The sequence below is a fragment of the Nematolebias whitei genome, chromosome 6, assembly GCF_014905685.2.
Source record: "Nematolebias whitei isolate Nwh7 chromosome 6, NemWhi1, whole genome shotgun sequence".
NCBI lineage: Eukaryota > Metazoa > Chordata > Actinopteri > Cyprinodontiformes > Rivulidae > Nematolebias > Nematolebias whitei.
In genome coordinates, this window is record NC_056503.1 from 39,805,942 (window position 1) to 39,821,886 (window position 15,945).

The window sequence follows — 15,945 nt, forward strand, 5'->3', positions numbered from 1 at the left end:
ATATATATATATATATATAACCTATGTAAACAAAGGGGTTGTATAAGACCAGATCAATTAGGTTTTATTTTGTATATTTTACAAAAATATTTTCAATGTAATTCTAGCTCATTTAATCACCATACTTGCTGCCGTACATGTTGCACCGCCGTATAAGTCACAACAGTCTAAAAATGTCTAACAAAGTGAAAAAACATAAATACGTCGCTTCACCGTATAAGTCACATCTCTTATATGTCACCGCTGACCACCCAGAAACGTGGAACAATGTTCTGCCAAAAATCGATTGGCTGCCAAATGGCGGCCGCGGGAGCGTGCATGGGAGGACTTTAGCAAGAATTTAACAAGATTAACACTTAAATCAATTATTTGTTTGCTCGACAATATAGTAAAGGTGTGTCTCAGTTGAACTTTTCCTCAATAAATGCACTTTAATGGTCCAATCAGTTGCATTTCTCCTGGGCAGCGTGGTGAAATGCAACTGATTTGACGTTTATTCCAGGAGTTACCGAGCAAGATGAAGGTGGCTTTGTATGGCAAGCCAAGTGTCTCATTAATAGCCTCTTTTACATATTAATGAGCCACTTGGCTTGCCATATTGCTCGAGGGCCCTCTAGTGGCTGAAAATAGTGTTGAATATTTTCCATGTCAGAATGAATGAAATTGTCAGCTCTCAGTCAAAAATGGGGAAAAACGTATATTAGTTGCTTGGGTGTATAAGTCTCAGGACTTGCACATTTATGCAAAAAAGGTTTGACTTATATGGCGAAAAATACTGTAAGTACATGTTAGGACAACTTAAACTTGCATTTTAGTTTTGTGTATGTTCTTATTTGGGGAGTGGTGGCGCAGAGGTTGGAGAGGTGGGCCTGTGATCCCAAGATTGCCGGTTCACGCCCCGGCCCAGACAACATCAAAAATTGTGGGTGGGGTAGGTGAAGCACCCACACTTTCCCCCACCCTCATTCGCCCCACTCTGGGCCCATGAGCAAGGCCCTTAACCCCCATCTGCTCCCCAAAACAGGTCTCTCTTGAAAATGAGTTCTCGTGGCTCATTGAGACTACCTGGATAAATAAAGGGTAAATGAAAAAAAAATCCATTCAAATAAAAAGGTATTTTTTCATTAACGTAAAGTTCATTCTCTCCTTGAAAAATCTGTTTAAATCAGGTGTTAACTGTTTACAGGCTAAACTTTTGTGAGCGAGGGATTGCTGAACACAAACATATTATGCAGCTTTTATAAATATATAGTGAGGACAGAATTTAAAAAAATCACTTAGTGCTACTTTTAGAGCACTTAGTTACGTGAAACAAAACAACAAGAGGATCAGGGTCCTTTTGCCACCTGAGGATGTCAGATCTATTATTCCTTTTGTTTAAACGTCCATTTTGATGTTCCTGAATTTAGTCTTCTCTCCAGCCACCACATGATAGCACACTGTAGCATGAGGATAGTTTTCTTGTGTAAAGCTGAGGGATGGAGCTGCTGTGTATTGTTGGAGGGAGACATGTGGAAGCAGCATCCAGGTTTAATGGCCCTCAGCGTGTTTGTTCATTGGTCTCAGATGTGATTTGTGGATATGGCAGCGCTGCAATATACCGTACATCAGTGTTGTGTTGGTAAACAGATTTTAGATGCTGTTCCCTCTTTCTTTTTTTATTTTTGAACAGTCGCTGCAGTAGTTTGTCTTTTGTTCTGTACAACACAACCTATTTGGCAGCCGCTAGTTGTTCCATTTTGCTTTGAACAGTTCACACTTACGGTAAAGAACTCATTTAATGCACACTGGCGTTTGTTTGTGTGATATAGTACCGGTGACTTAAAGCACTTGCGTTGATGCTTCCTTTCCTTTTCCTTTGTGTTTACTAAACGCTGGAGGAAATTAAACCGGCAGGCGGATATTGACCAATTGTCAAACTTTCAAAATACAAGAAATCACATAATTCCTGATGCTTCCTTACATTTCTATGTTGACGACACCGTCGTTTATTGTCGAGCTAGAACAGTTGCTAAAGTTTTTCAGCTTTTACAGTCTGCATTCAACATCATCCAGTCAGATTTGTTTAATCTCAAACTTGTGCTAAATGCTGACAAAACCAAAGGGAAGTTGCTTTCAAACAGGAAGTCTGTCCCAGCAGTCCTTCCATTCTATTTTTTCTTCAAATGGTGCTCTTATTGAGTTTGTCGATTCTTATAAATGGGTATTTTGGTCGATTGGCATGTCTTTTTTTTTAAGCCTCATGTCGAAAATTTGGTAAAGAAATTGAAAGTAAAACTGGGTTTCTTTTTTTGAAATAGATCCTGTCTAACTCTGAACAGTAGGAAACACCTTGGAACTGCTACATCCCTCCCCTCCATTGACTAGGGTGACATTATTTATATGAATGCTTCTGCAAACTCCTTGCAGATGTTGGATGCAGTCCATCATGGTGTCCTAAGATTCATAACTAGCTGTAACTACCGTACTAATCACTGCACCCTGTACTCAGTGGTCAATTGGTCATCTTTAACTTCACGCAGACTCACACTGGTACATTTTCATCTTTAAATCACTTCTTGGTCTGTTGCCTTCATAAATTGATAATCTGCTGCTGCTAGGGAAAAACAAACGCATATAAAGAAAACAGAAACAGGGACAGACCCTGTCTATGACAAATAAAGAACCTTAAATCCTTGAATTTGTCAGTGCAGCTACAGCGTGCGCTCTCAAGACATAATTACCTTCAGTGTCCCCTCAGTGCAGACTGAATTAGGCAAAAGGGTCTTCTCTTACTCTGCTCCTGTATCCTGGAACACCTTGCAAAAGATCTGAACCTCTCGACTTTAACCACACTGGGTTTCAAACAACTGTTAAGTTCATGGCAAAAACCAGCGCAGACATGTTCCTGTTTTTAGTGTTTTACATCACTTTGTAATGTAGCTGTTTTTTTTTTGTTTGTTTTGTTTTTATATAATTTCTTCTATTTACTTTTCATTTGGTATGCTTTTTATATGATTGTCTATTGTTATCTGTACCTCATCTGTGTTCTTTGTTTAAAACAGGTCTCTCTTGTAAACGAGTCTTTGTTGGTCAATGAGACTAACCAGTATAAATAAAGGTTGAATGAAAAAATATATATAAAGGGGCATTTCAAGACAATTGAAAGTATTGACCAGTACTGATTGACAGTTTTCAGTGATCCATATCAGAGTAGCTGCCAAGCTTCACTCCTGATCCAAAATTGGCTATGGCTTTACAGTCATACCACAATATGGCTAACATATTGATGTAATGTGCCAACATGTTCACTGTTTGAACATTTTTTAAAAATACTAAGTAAGATCAGTTTAGCGACATTCAGTGTTTGTAATTTGGCTGTTTTCAATTCAATTCAAAAGTACTTTCCCAAAGGGAAATTAAGTGTTGTCTTAGCTCATCATCCTGGTTCCATTCAAGAGTTATAGATGCTGATAACTGTGGGTAGGAATGATCTCCTGCAGCGAATCCGAAGAATCTAGCCACAGATACCGATCAGTCCACCCGGATTCAACTTACTTTCAGATCCGACGGGCCTCTCGGTCCTCCTGGACAGCAGGAATGCCCGAATGCCAGGCAGAATTCCTCCCCGAGCGATGGTCACTCCTCCCAGCAGTGTGCCGAGCTCCTCATGGCCACAGACAGACAGCTGAAGGTGCCGGGGGATGATCCTGGTCCTCCCTTTGTCACGAGCTGAGTTTTCCACCAGCTCCAGGATTTTGGGGGTCAGGTACTTGAGCACCACTGCCAGGTTGACCGGAAATGGTCCACGGCGCCTCCTTTTCAACTCATTTGGGATTTGGGACTGTATTTGAGCTTTTGAGATGTTAATCAGCTACTCCTGGTTGCTGGACATGGACACCGGCGACCCCCGTGACCCAAAATGGAATAAGCGGATAAAGATAATGGATGGATGGATGGATGGATGGATGGATGAATGTAACAGAGCTACTCCAACATACAGCCACCCCGAGTGGCGCAATTCTAGAACATAATTTTTGTGGCAGTAGTGATAGAGCTACATTTAATACCACCATTTATTGTCCAGACACCCAGCTGAGTTCAACCGGCTAACTTTTGAAGATAGTATGGCTAAAGAGGCTGCCACACAGTGACATATAATATCAACATATGCCAACGTGAAAAAATGTAAAACACGCTGCTGTAAGTCACACATTTGCTGTAGGTTTGGAATAAATTACCAGAACGCAGACATACAATGACATAAGTCGTTCGCCGACGCCAGACAGAACTTTTGTGCATGCACAAAAAAGTTTCAGGTATGAGACAAATAAGTTATGCATAAGTTTACACATGGTAAATGCAAAATTACTCATGAGGTGACATACATTGAAAACCAGCTGGGCAATTGTGACGCGTATGCATAACCTATTTCTAACTAATGACCACCTTCTAACTAACTTGTCTGTAACTTATATCTGCCATTTCCAATGTATTGTAATATTTGTGCCTTAATGGTTTAATGTTTCAAGTGCCATAAGGGACAGGGAGCTAGGCATGTGAGGCTTGTGTGTAGGAGAGACAGAAGTGGAATACAGAGTTGTGGCAGAGAGCCACAAATCTGTCATGTATGAGTTGCGTATGAGCTAGGAACAAGTTGTGGATTCATTTCAATATGGTATGCATATGTCCAAGAGACGCTTCCAGTTGATTTTATTATTCCATCTTCAGCGTATGGCAATGTGTTTGACAAATTTTCATACATCGGCATAAGTTGTAAAACGTTAGTGTGACGAAGCCTTAACCACACACTTTAGAGACAACTAAAGAAAAGAGACAAGTTTCTTTGAGACAGTGAAAAGATGAATAGGATTGCATTTTGAGATTGAAAAATGTAAAATGTGGTACAAATTCAATAAATTAATATTATTATTACTTCATTTCAGCTGAGAAGGGAAATAAGGTTTTTGTTCATTATTGCTGTTAAATAAACTATGTTCTACTCTCCCGACACGAAATAATCATCTAAGCACTAACAAAGCTGTGTAAGAAAAAATCATCATCATCTGACATTTTAGTTTTCCCTTGTTGATAAGGTTTTACAAGGTTTCCCTTGTACAACTAATGGAAATAGCTAAACATTAATTAAATTATTTTTTCTTCTTCTCGTTCTTTCGGTTGCTTTCTTCTTCAGGGATTGCCTCAGTGTACTAACTCACATGAAATAGCTAAATAATATTAACTAATATTAACAATTTAATTACAGTGTAACTGGAATTTTTCTTTACCGCATCGTTGTAAGATAGTGAGGCATTTCTGGTTTCAGGAAACAACACAGCACAACGACTGTTTCACTGAAGGTTTTTAACTATATCGTTGAAGCATTGGATGCCAAGGATTATTGTGCCACACTTAGACCTGTCTAAAGCTTTTGACACTCTCAGAAATTGTTTTCTGAGATCACACCATTGTTTGGTTCTGTCTTTCAGATCAGAGGCAATGTGTTCAACATAATGGTATTTCCTCAAGTTATTTAACAGTCAACAACGGTGTACCACAAGGTTCAGTCTTAGGACCAACCCTCTTTACAATCTAGATAGGTAATGTAGGTCAGAGCATCCCTGATGCATCCTTACATTTCTATGCTGATGACACAGTTGTTTACTGTTGAGCTAAAACAGTCGCTAAGGCTTTCCAGCTTTTGCAATCCGCCTTTGACATCATCCAGTCAGACTTGTTCCATCTCAAACTTGTCCTAAATACCGATAAAACCAAAGGGATGCTTTTTTCAAACAGGAAGTCGGTCCCAGCAGTTCTTCCTCTGATTGTATCCTCAAATGGTGTTCCTATTGAGTTTGTTGATTCCTATAAATATTTGGGTATATTGGTCGACTCGCATCTCTCTTAAGTTTCACGTGGAAAACCTAGAAAGGAAATTGAAAGTTAAATTGGGTTTCTTTTTCAGAAATAGATCCTGTCTAACTCTGAATGCTAGGAAACGCCATGTTCAGTGAACGCCTTCCCTCCATTGACTATGGTGACATTACTTACATGAATGCTCCTACAAGCACCCTGCAGATGTTGGATGCTGCCTATCATGGTGCATTAAGATTCAAAACTGGCTGTAACTACCATACCCATTATTGTACCCTGTATTCACTGGTTAGCTGGTCATCATTAACTTCACACAGACTCTCCCACTGGTACATTTTCATCTTTAAATCACTTCTTGGTCTGCTGCCTTCATACATCTCCTCCTACATGTCTCTGCATGAGTGCAGCTACAGCGTGCGCTCTCAGGACATTATTACCTGCAGTGTTCCCTCAGTGAGAACTGAACTAGGCAAAAGGGCTTTCTCCTACTCTGCTCCTGTTTCCTGGAATATCTTGCAAAAAGATCTGACGCTCTCGACCTTGACCTCTCTAAGTGGCTTTAAACATCTGTTAAGTTCCTGACAAGAACCAATGCAGACATGTTCCTGTTTTTAGTTTTCTACACCGCCTTATAATCTAGCTGTTTTTCCGCTACTTTTTCCTTTTGACTATCCTTTTGGTTGCCATTTTATTTTAATTTGTAAAAAAAAAAAAAAGTCTGTATGCCTTTTTTATTGTCTAGTTGTTGTTGTTATCCACTGTCGTCATCACTCTTTGTTAAAAAAGTCAGGTCTCTCTTGTAAATGAGTCCCCAAGGCTCAATGCTATTAACCAGTCTAAATAAAGATTGAATGGTTTTAATAACTTTAATGCACCTTTGGTTTATAATCTGCAAGTTCCTGCTGTAAAAAAATGCGACTTTTTGGTTACGATTTGGTTTGCACTTTATCTGATTTACCTTCCTGTTGTTTTGAACCTTGTTTCCCTTCTGGTTAATTTCACTGGACATCTGCTTTTATTACAATAACAATGGAAACTGAGCAGTTTGTTTAAAAGCGCACAGTGAAGCAATCCCGAGCTTTCATCATCTACAGCGAGCGAGTTCCCCTCTGTGTGGCTCAACTGAAAACATGGTTGGAAACAACAGACCTGATTATGCAGGATGAGGAGGCGATGAAATGGAGGTGCTCCCATCAGCACTCAGCATTTTATGGGGGGTTACTCCCCCTCCTCCTCCTCCTCTCTGGGATGAGCCATGAAAAGACTGGAAGTTTGAGCAGATGTAGCAGAATGTATTGTGGATGTGAATGTATTCCTGTAGGAAACCTCGTTTCACCCAAAAAATGTTGCATTTTTAATAGCGGCTGACACTGGGATGCTACATGACGATGTCGTCTGTTCACTGGAACAAAGACTGAGATTTGCTCAGGCTTATTTTGTGCTTTGTGTAGAATACACAAATTAAAAAAAATGTAAAATAAGTGTTTGTGTAGGGCCTTGACCAGAACATATTTGTTAAACAATTATTTTATAGTTATATTTTAGAACTTTTCGTGTATTAGTGGTGACAACATTCCCTACACTTGTGCAGTGTGGGTTTTAAGGGAATTCAGGTTGTAAAAAAAAAAAAAGTAAACTAATTTAATTCTCATAATTAAACATTGTTAACAGCAAAACATGGGTTTCTGTGGGCCCCAGATTAAAGCAAAGATGTGCGTATAACTTTATTTTATTTCCCCCTAAACTCACAGTGTTCTCTCTGTGATAGAGTCCCAGACAGACTGTGTGAGCTGCAAAGCATGCTGGGTAGCCATGTAGAAATTATATGTGCAATGTTTCTGAATGTGGAAACGGGTAGTTCTTGTTAATGTTCTGTTTAGGTTTGCTTTGGCATTTATGGTGAAGTGGCTGTAATTGGCTGTAAACTGACACCAGGAGTCAGCGGTTGCTCCCAGTACGTATAAGTGGGAGAGCACTGAGTGGTTTAATGGTGAGTATCTTCATGGAAGAAGGAAATCTCAGGGTGAGGCCTGGCATGGCATTGTGTTGTGTAAGTCAATGTATTCAGTGTGGAGGGGACTCTTCTTAATGTGTCACAAACTGAGATTGGCACATAACAGGATGACCTGACCATTTTACATTTTTTAAAGGTCACTCTCATGGATATTTTCTGATAGTTTTTTAAATTTTTATTAATAAACTTATCTGCGTGGCATCAGTGGAACAACCCTGTTGGACACAATTAAAATATTTAAATGTTTAATTAGATTCAATGTAAACTGTTATGTTTCTGCTCACCATCATTTAAAGATGGTGTTGAGCGCTCAGAAGTCGAACTAAAATATAATTTATTCAAACGGCGCTTATTTTGATTCCAAACTCCTTTTGAGACAGAGGAGCAGCGGATCTACTCTGAGCTCCCCCTGGATGATGGAGCTCCTCACCTTATATCTAAAGCTGATCCAGGCCACCCTACCCGCTTGTGTCCGGGAACTTGTCCTTTTGGTCATGATCTAAACCTCATGACCAGAGATGAGGCTTGGAACGTAGTACCTTTCCATTCAGCTCTTTCTTCACTACGATTGACCAAAGCAACGCCCTCATTACTGAGATTGAAGCCCCAGTCCATCGATCCATCTCCTGCTCCATGCTACCATCACTCGTGAATGACAAACATGCCCAGATTCGTAAACTCCTCCACCTGAGACATTTTTGAAGCCATCTCACTCATTATTGTCGCAGACTATCACTTCTATTGCTTTAAATGAGGAACAATCAAAAGTGCATAGTTCAACATTTCTCTTGTCATGTAAGACGTTGCACCTTTTACTGTATTGATGTGCACTTCATGGTTTTATTATATACAGATGATTTAATAAATCACCACAAGCTTTTCTATTTTGTTGTCTTGTTAAAAAATGATTTCATTCATCAGTAAACAGGCTTTGTGAGAAAACGTCAAATTTGTTGATGAAATTCGGTCCTTGCATTCTTTAAATGTGAATAATTTTAGCAAACAAACACTGAAATAATATCCTTAAGCTTGGTTGAAAACTTGGACTCGTTACAAACTGGCTGGAATCCCAAGCTCTTTCTTTGTGTATTCATGGGTAAAATAATTAGACTCCTTACAATGTTCATTTGTTCCGAGATAATGGCTTTATTCCAGGCTTCGAGCTCAGACGTGTTTTAAATTTAACTCCGTTTAGAGAGAGAGGACTTATTTTCAATTTGATGGAATTATCCGACCAACCCTCGGTCATAAATATTCCACAGAGATCGATCAGTTTGATCAAAGATCATTAGAATCAACACTCAGCTGCTCTCTAATGACTGCTGCAGGGAGTCAGGGGAGGAGATTCATGGATTTCCTTCTTTATATCGATCAGCATTATTAATTAATTTTCAGGGAAGGCCCGAGTGTTTTTAATGTATTGATTTATAAACGCGCTGTAAAGATTTTCTAGTCTCGGAATCAACAGCAACATAATTAGTTACATGTTCCCTGGGCTCTAATTACTAGAGATGATGGATGAATTGTGGCCCAACAGTGACTCTTTGAGGATGTTTGTTATTTTAATCTGTACATTAATCTACAATAATCACGTTTCTTTTTTTTTCCAGTTATCATCTGCTTTGCTGTCAGCAGCTCTGGAAAAAGCTCGCAGGTAAGAAAACAATGACACTGATTTTAGTTGATGTAAAACTGATCTTGCAGTTACAGAATTTTATTTATCATCTCGTGGTTTAATTCTCCGTCTGGTAAAGTTTTAGTTTCTTGACCATTAGAAACAATCATGTATTTTTAATGAACAAATTAATGGCCTTTCGTTTAGAAACTTTCTTAGGTCAGCAAAACAAGTCTATTTGCTCTTTCTTTAAGTTCAAGAAGATTTTCTTGCTTTCGCATCTTCTGCAGTTGCTGCTCGATAAATAATTAACATGTTCTGTTACTTCACTTCCTGTTGGTGTGAGAAGAGCCTGACAGTAGCAGATGTGCTTACTATCACAGAAATGGAAAATTACTGTCTTGCTTTTTTACAGATGTCAACTAATTATTTTCCCGGCTGAGACACTTTAGTCGCTTTTACTTTGCAGCTTGTTTGTTGCAAATGGTGCAGACATCGTCTTCAGCTAAACGTGTCATTTATGTCCAAAAAGTAAATAATTCCAAGGATGACAAATCAAAAATTTAAACATTTTAGGCTAAACCCAATGTAGATACGTTCACTACAGAATCAAGATAAGCAGTAACAGTCATGGCTGCTTGAGAAGGGAAAAAAAAGACTGAGAAACAGTTTTTCAAGTTATTTTTCACTAATATTGTTTTTATTTATAGAATAATCTATGCATGCACTTCTTTAAGGACACATCTAAAAACATATATTGTTCTTTTTGAAAAAGAGAAAGGTGGAGGACCTCAAGTGCTTAGGGTTGACTGTCCACGAAAACAAGGAGTGTTGTAAAGATGTGAGAGAGTCCAGGCAGGATGGAGTGGATGGAGGAAAGTTTCAGGAGTGATTTCTGATTAAAAGGTGGTAGAAAAGATCAAAGGAAAGGTTTTCAAGACAGTGGTGGGACCAGCTATGTTGTATGGTCTGGAGACAGAGACATCGACGATAAGACAGAAGACAGAACTGGAAGAGGCAGAAATGAAGATGTTGAGGTTCTCCTTAGGTGTGACGAGGATGGATAAGATTAGGAATGAGATGATCAGAGGTGCAGCACAGGTTGAACAACTGGGAGATAAAGTTAGAGAGACCAGAGTGAGATGGTTTGGACATGTCCAGAGGAGGGACAGTGGGTATACTGGTAGAAGGATGTTAGAAATGCAGCTGCCAGGAAAAAGACAAAGAGGAGCTATATGGACGCAATTAGAGATGGAGATAGTTGGAGTGACGACGAAGGATATAGAGGAGATTGTGTTTACAGAACTTTACCAAACTTGTGCATTTAGTTTTTAAAATCTCAAAATTCGACGCAAATTTGTGTTACCGACATTCCATGTAGTATTTTGTAGCAACACGTGAACCAGTTTGTCGACCGTTTTTCAGCCTTACTGAACTTCACCGAAGAACAACGTGAACAAATGAGAAAGGAATACAAATTTCTAGGTCAATGACACGTTTGAGTTTAGTGGGGAGGCTGTTTGACATTTAGGCTTGTCTTTGAAATCACATCAGGGTCATCCCAGAAGGCTTCACTTTCATTTGCATGCACATTATTTTACAACACAAGCCTAAAGTGTCCTCTAAAGTCAAGCTCATTGATTCTAAACACAGAGACATGTATGAATAAGGCCATTAATTACTGTTCATTCCACAGGGTGTTATTAATTTCAACAAAGCTGCTTCAGGGCTGCACTGCCGTTTATATCATGAGGCGGCCATATGTTAGAGAAACTCGCTAAATCACTTCCTCTGGAGGTCCTATTCATTTAGAGCTTCTTCCACGTTTGAGAGAAGAACACAAACGTTCAACCCAAGCAGAAACTTTGTGATTTCTGTGAGGGGTTTTAATGTAATTGTTTATCAAATATTCTTATTACTGACTGGCTCCACTTATTAATATTATACATTGAAGGCTTATTGTGATAGCTTAGCACAGCTTCACATCACTTCTTGTATCTCTTAAAAAAACTCACCCTTTAACAGTGAAGACAGATGCTACACAGTGTCCATAGCACACGGCTGTGTTGTATTTTGTTCATCAAAGTTATAGAAACAAAACAAACAAGTCCTAAACTGCAATTCTTTGCTTTTTGCTAAAGAAACATATTATAAAAAGCTGTGTTGATGATATGTAAATTGAGAACACATTGGCAGTGGTAAACTTCTGAGGCCCCAGTTCAATACTGGGTGCTGTATTGAGCTTCGAACTCTGCTCCTATTTCCTCCATTCCCATCGTCTACTGCTTATCCATAGTCGGGTTGGGGAGGCAATATGTCCAGGAGAGCAACCCAGACATCCCTCTCCCCAGCAACACTTTCCAGCTGGTTCTGGGGAACCCCGAGGCCACTGGGACTGGGCCCAGTAACTTCTGAGTGTTCCCCGGTGCCTCCTTGTTGTTTCCTCCGTGTCTGAATCATATTCGCAAAGCAAATATCTCTAAATACATGCGGCTGCAAAATTGTTCATCAAGTTCAGGTGTGAGCAGTTTGCAGTCATTTATCACAGGTGTTCTCATGACACAATCTAAAAACAGCTCACACACAGCTGGCACAAACGTGAACCTCTTTTCACTCACATCAATACGTGTCCCACTAAATAATTACTTTCAGCTCTGAATGGCTGTCAATCACTCCATTAAATGTAGCATAATCAAAACTTTTTTTTAATTTTTATGGAACACAATAACAATTGAGATTCATGTGCACTTTTGACAATTACTTCTAGATGCACTCATCACTGGAAAAGGGGATTAATAACACTCTTCCTAACATGTTTGCGCTCCACAGCCGTTTGCTGAATGTCTTCATTTTTGTCTTTAGAGATGCAAATAATGCAATCTCTCAGGAGGATGTGAACATTTGATGCTGATTACATGTCGCAAATAAAAAACAGTTTGTTTGAGAATAAGACACTTCTTGCCCTTGCACTTATTTCCATAAACAAGAAAGGAATTTCCTCTAAATGCAGGTTTAGTACAGCGTTTAAACGTGGGCAAACTGCACCAGAGCAGAAAGATGCTGATGTAGGGACGCGTATGTCACTTTTCATCAGCTGTTTGAATAAAATTGAGCTGCCAAATTCATTATTGTACAAAAGTGCAAACTTAGTGAATTGTCTTACATATGAATAAAAAAGCCTTTTTTTTAACTTTACTAAAGTTTGCTCTTCTTAAGTGACAGAAATGTGAACTGCAGTTGACAGAGTGGTTGGTTGTGTAGCTTACATCATGCTTGTTATTGGGATTATTGGTCACTTTGGGGTTTCACAAAGTGTACTCTACTTTTCTGCTTATATAAGCTCCAATGTCTTGGTTTTGAGAGGAAGAGTGCAATTCTGGATGCAGGTGGACAACACAGTGTACAAATTACTTCCAAACCTCCTGCCAGCATCCTGCAAAGCCAATAAAACTATCTAATGTTGGTCGCGCTCATGACTTAGATGCTTTTCGTTTTTTACACAAAATACATAGCCACTTCTTAAAAACATTCATAGGGCACAAACAAAAAGCTTTACTCAGAAATTTAAAGCTGCATTTCCTGGTATTTTTCTTGCGATGGTTAAAAACGGGGAAAAAATCTTGAAAGTGTGTGATGGAGGGACGAGCCATCCTTGGATAAAATGCTCCATTCAACTTACGTCTAATAGAAGAAGAGCATCTTTGCTAAAGTTTGTAGGTTAATGTGATTCCTGCCAAACATCATTTGTTAAACCTAAATGGCTGTCACTCTGTGCAGAAAAGGACTTCTCTGAATCTTCCCATATCGCCTCTCTTTGCGCAGTGGTTTTAAGAAAATTAAATCTAGGAGGAAATGTGTCATGTTGATGGATAATTTATGGCTTAAACTCCTCGGCAGTGACTTCATCTCAAACAAGGAGACGATCTTTTACTGGGATTATCAGCATGCTGCCAATATTCTGCTAAAAAGCCGAATAAAACTTGACAAAAACGATGGATATATCAATCCGTTCATACTCCTCTGTGTCCACTTCCTGTTGTGAAATATATGGAGTGTCAATTGTAGGCATTGTTAGAAATCATGCTATTCAGCTCATCTCAGTCTCTGCAAACACTCCAGAAAAATTGAGAGGACAGCCCCCAGAAACCATCGTATCACCAGCAAACTGGTTGGTCCACTGTAGGAGTGTACTGTTTGGTGGGGAAAATAGTTTGCATGTGACTCCTCAGATTGATGAAGCCCTTCGGATGGAGGGCAAAACGTCTCTCAACATAAAAAGGAACTGTCCAGATGACCTGACTGAACATTGTTGAAGTCCAGAAAATTACCTGTTTTTTTCTGACATGGGTTTCTACATGCACTAAAAGACTTTCATACAAAAACAAACATCCATTATCTTTACCCGCTTATTCCATTTTGGGTCAAGGGGGTCGCTGGTGCCCATGTCCAGCAATCACTGTGCGAGGGACGGGTTACACCCTGGACGGGTCGCAAGTCCATCACCGGGCCACATAGAGACAAACGAGACAAACAACCATTCACTCTCTCACTCACACCTAGGGACAATTTAGAGTTACCAATCAGCCTAACATGCATGTTTTTGGTCTGTGGGAGGAAACCGGAGTACCCGGAGAAAGCCCACGCATGCACGAAGAGAACATGCAAACTCCACCCAGAAAGGCCCCTGGACCGGGGTTTGAACCAAGGACCTGCTCGCTGAGAGGCAGCAGCTCTACCAGTTGCGCCACCGTGCTGCCCCAAAAACAAACAAACAAATAAAAAAAGTTTTAAGTTTGTGAGATTTCCTGTTTGTAAAATAACAGTCAGATTGGCGTTGTGGCAGTTTAGGTCTGTGTTTAATTAGTAAAAATATGGCTTTTGTCAATACAGTAGTCCCTCGCTACTTCTCTGTTTGTTTATCGCGGACTTGCTCTATTGCAGTTTTTCAAAATAAGATTGGATATGACACCCAATTGGCTGGCTGACTGGATGAGCTGCACGATTGGCATGGAATTTTAATTTAAAGTAAATTATTATAAATTATTTTGCACCTCTGTGCAGCCCACGCTGCAAGGTAAGCTTCCTCCTGCATCTGAACAGCTGATCAGTTGTTCTCCGTGCAGAGTGGAAAGTGGGCGTGTCCAAGATCACTTGCAGGTGGCTGAGAGCAGCGGAGGCACAGAGAGGGCAACCATGACATTCTGTGCTCTTTTAGAGCCTTTAGAAACATTGCTTAGAAGATTGCAAGAGTGTGGGAAGGGTTTTAAATGCCATATATATATATATATATATATATATATATATATATATATATATATATGGCAAGGGCGTCAGAAGCATCTGTAATGTGGGGGGGGACACAATGATGTGTGTGCGCGTGTGTGCGTGCGCACGTGCACATGTGAGCACACGTTAAAAAAGGTGTTCACTAGTGAACAAAAAAGCAGCATTTCACCTAGATTTCCTTTAATTCCACACATTTAAAACATGTTTCTCACCAAGTTTGTGTAAATTCAGCTGTGGGTTTTAAAGACATTTTAACTTTAATACAGAGCATCAGGTCGGCACTATTTGTATTTATAGAGAAATAAAAAACATCACCACTGGACTTTTTTACTTGTGTTCAACACTACTCATCTAAATGATGTTTCTCATGAAGCTTGAGGACAATAAGGTGTGGGGTTTTTGAAGACATTTCAATTTTAATGCACCTGAACACACAGCGTCTCTTACACCTGCAGCGTCTTACAGCCTCACAGTTACTGCTAAGCTAACATGCTACAGACGTAGCGCTCCACTTCTCTCCTCCTAACATGAATATATGTTTATGATCAACCCCCTAGTACAACAACTGCCCGCACTAAGCTCGCTAAACTGGTGAGCGAGTAACACGGGTACCTCCACCTCCTACACCCGAGCGCATTTTCCGCCGAGGCAAGAGGCAGGAAAGGACGGTGGAGAGTTGGAGGTAACCAGGAAAATCTGGAGTGGAGTTTTAGTGGTTTGAGTATTATCCTATTAATCAAGTGGAATGGATTTGTTCACGAAGAAAGAGAAACTGCGCCGCCTGAACTAATGTTTTATAGTAAAAGTGGGGGGGTCCAAATGAACGTTTTTTTTAATGTGGGGGGAACTTGTCCCCTTCACATATAATGGTTGCGGCACCTATGATATATAGTATTAAAATAAACTACTACTTACTACTTGTACTACTATCCCTACTTTGCGGTTTGTTTTTCACTTATCGCGGAGCTTCAGGGTACGAATCCACCGCGATAAATGAGTGACTACTGTACTTTTGTTTTCTTCCTGAATTTGATCAGTTTAATCTTTTTCCTCTATTGTAGCTGCAAAAACACTGATTGTTCATACTTATCACTAAATTCTGTCTTGAGCAATTGGATTGCTATTGGATAGCTCTAATACAGATGTGGATGGGATTAATGCTCATTGAAAATGTCTT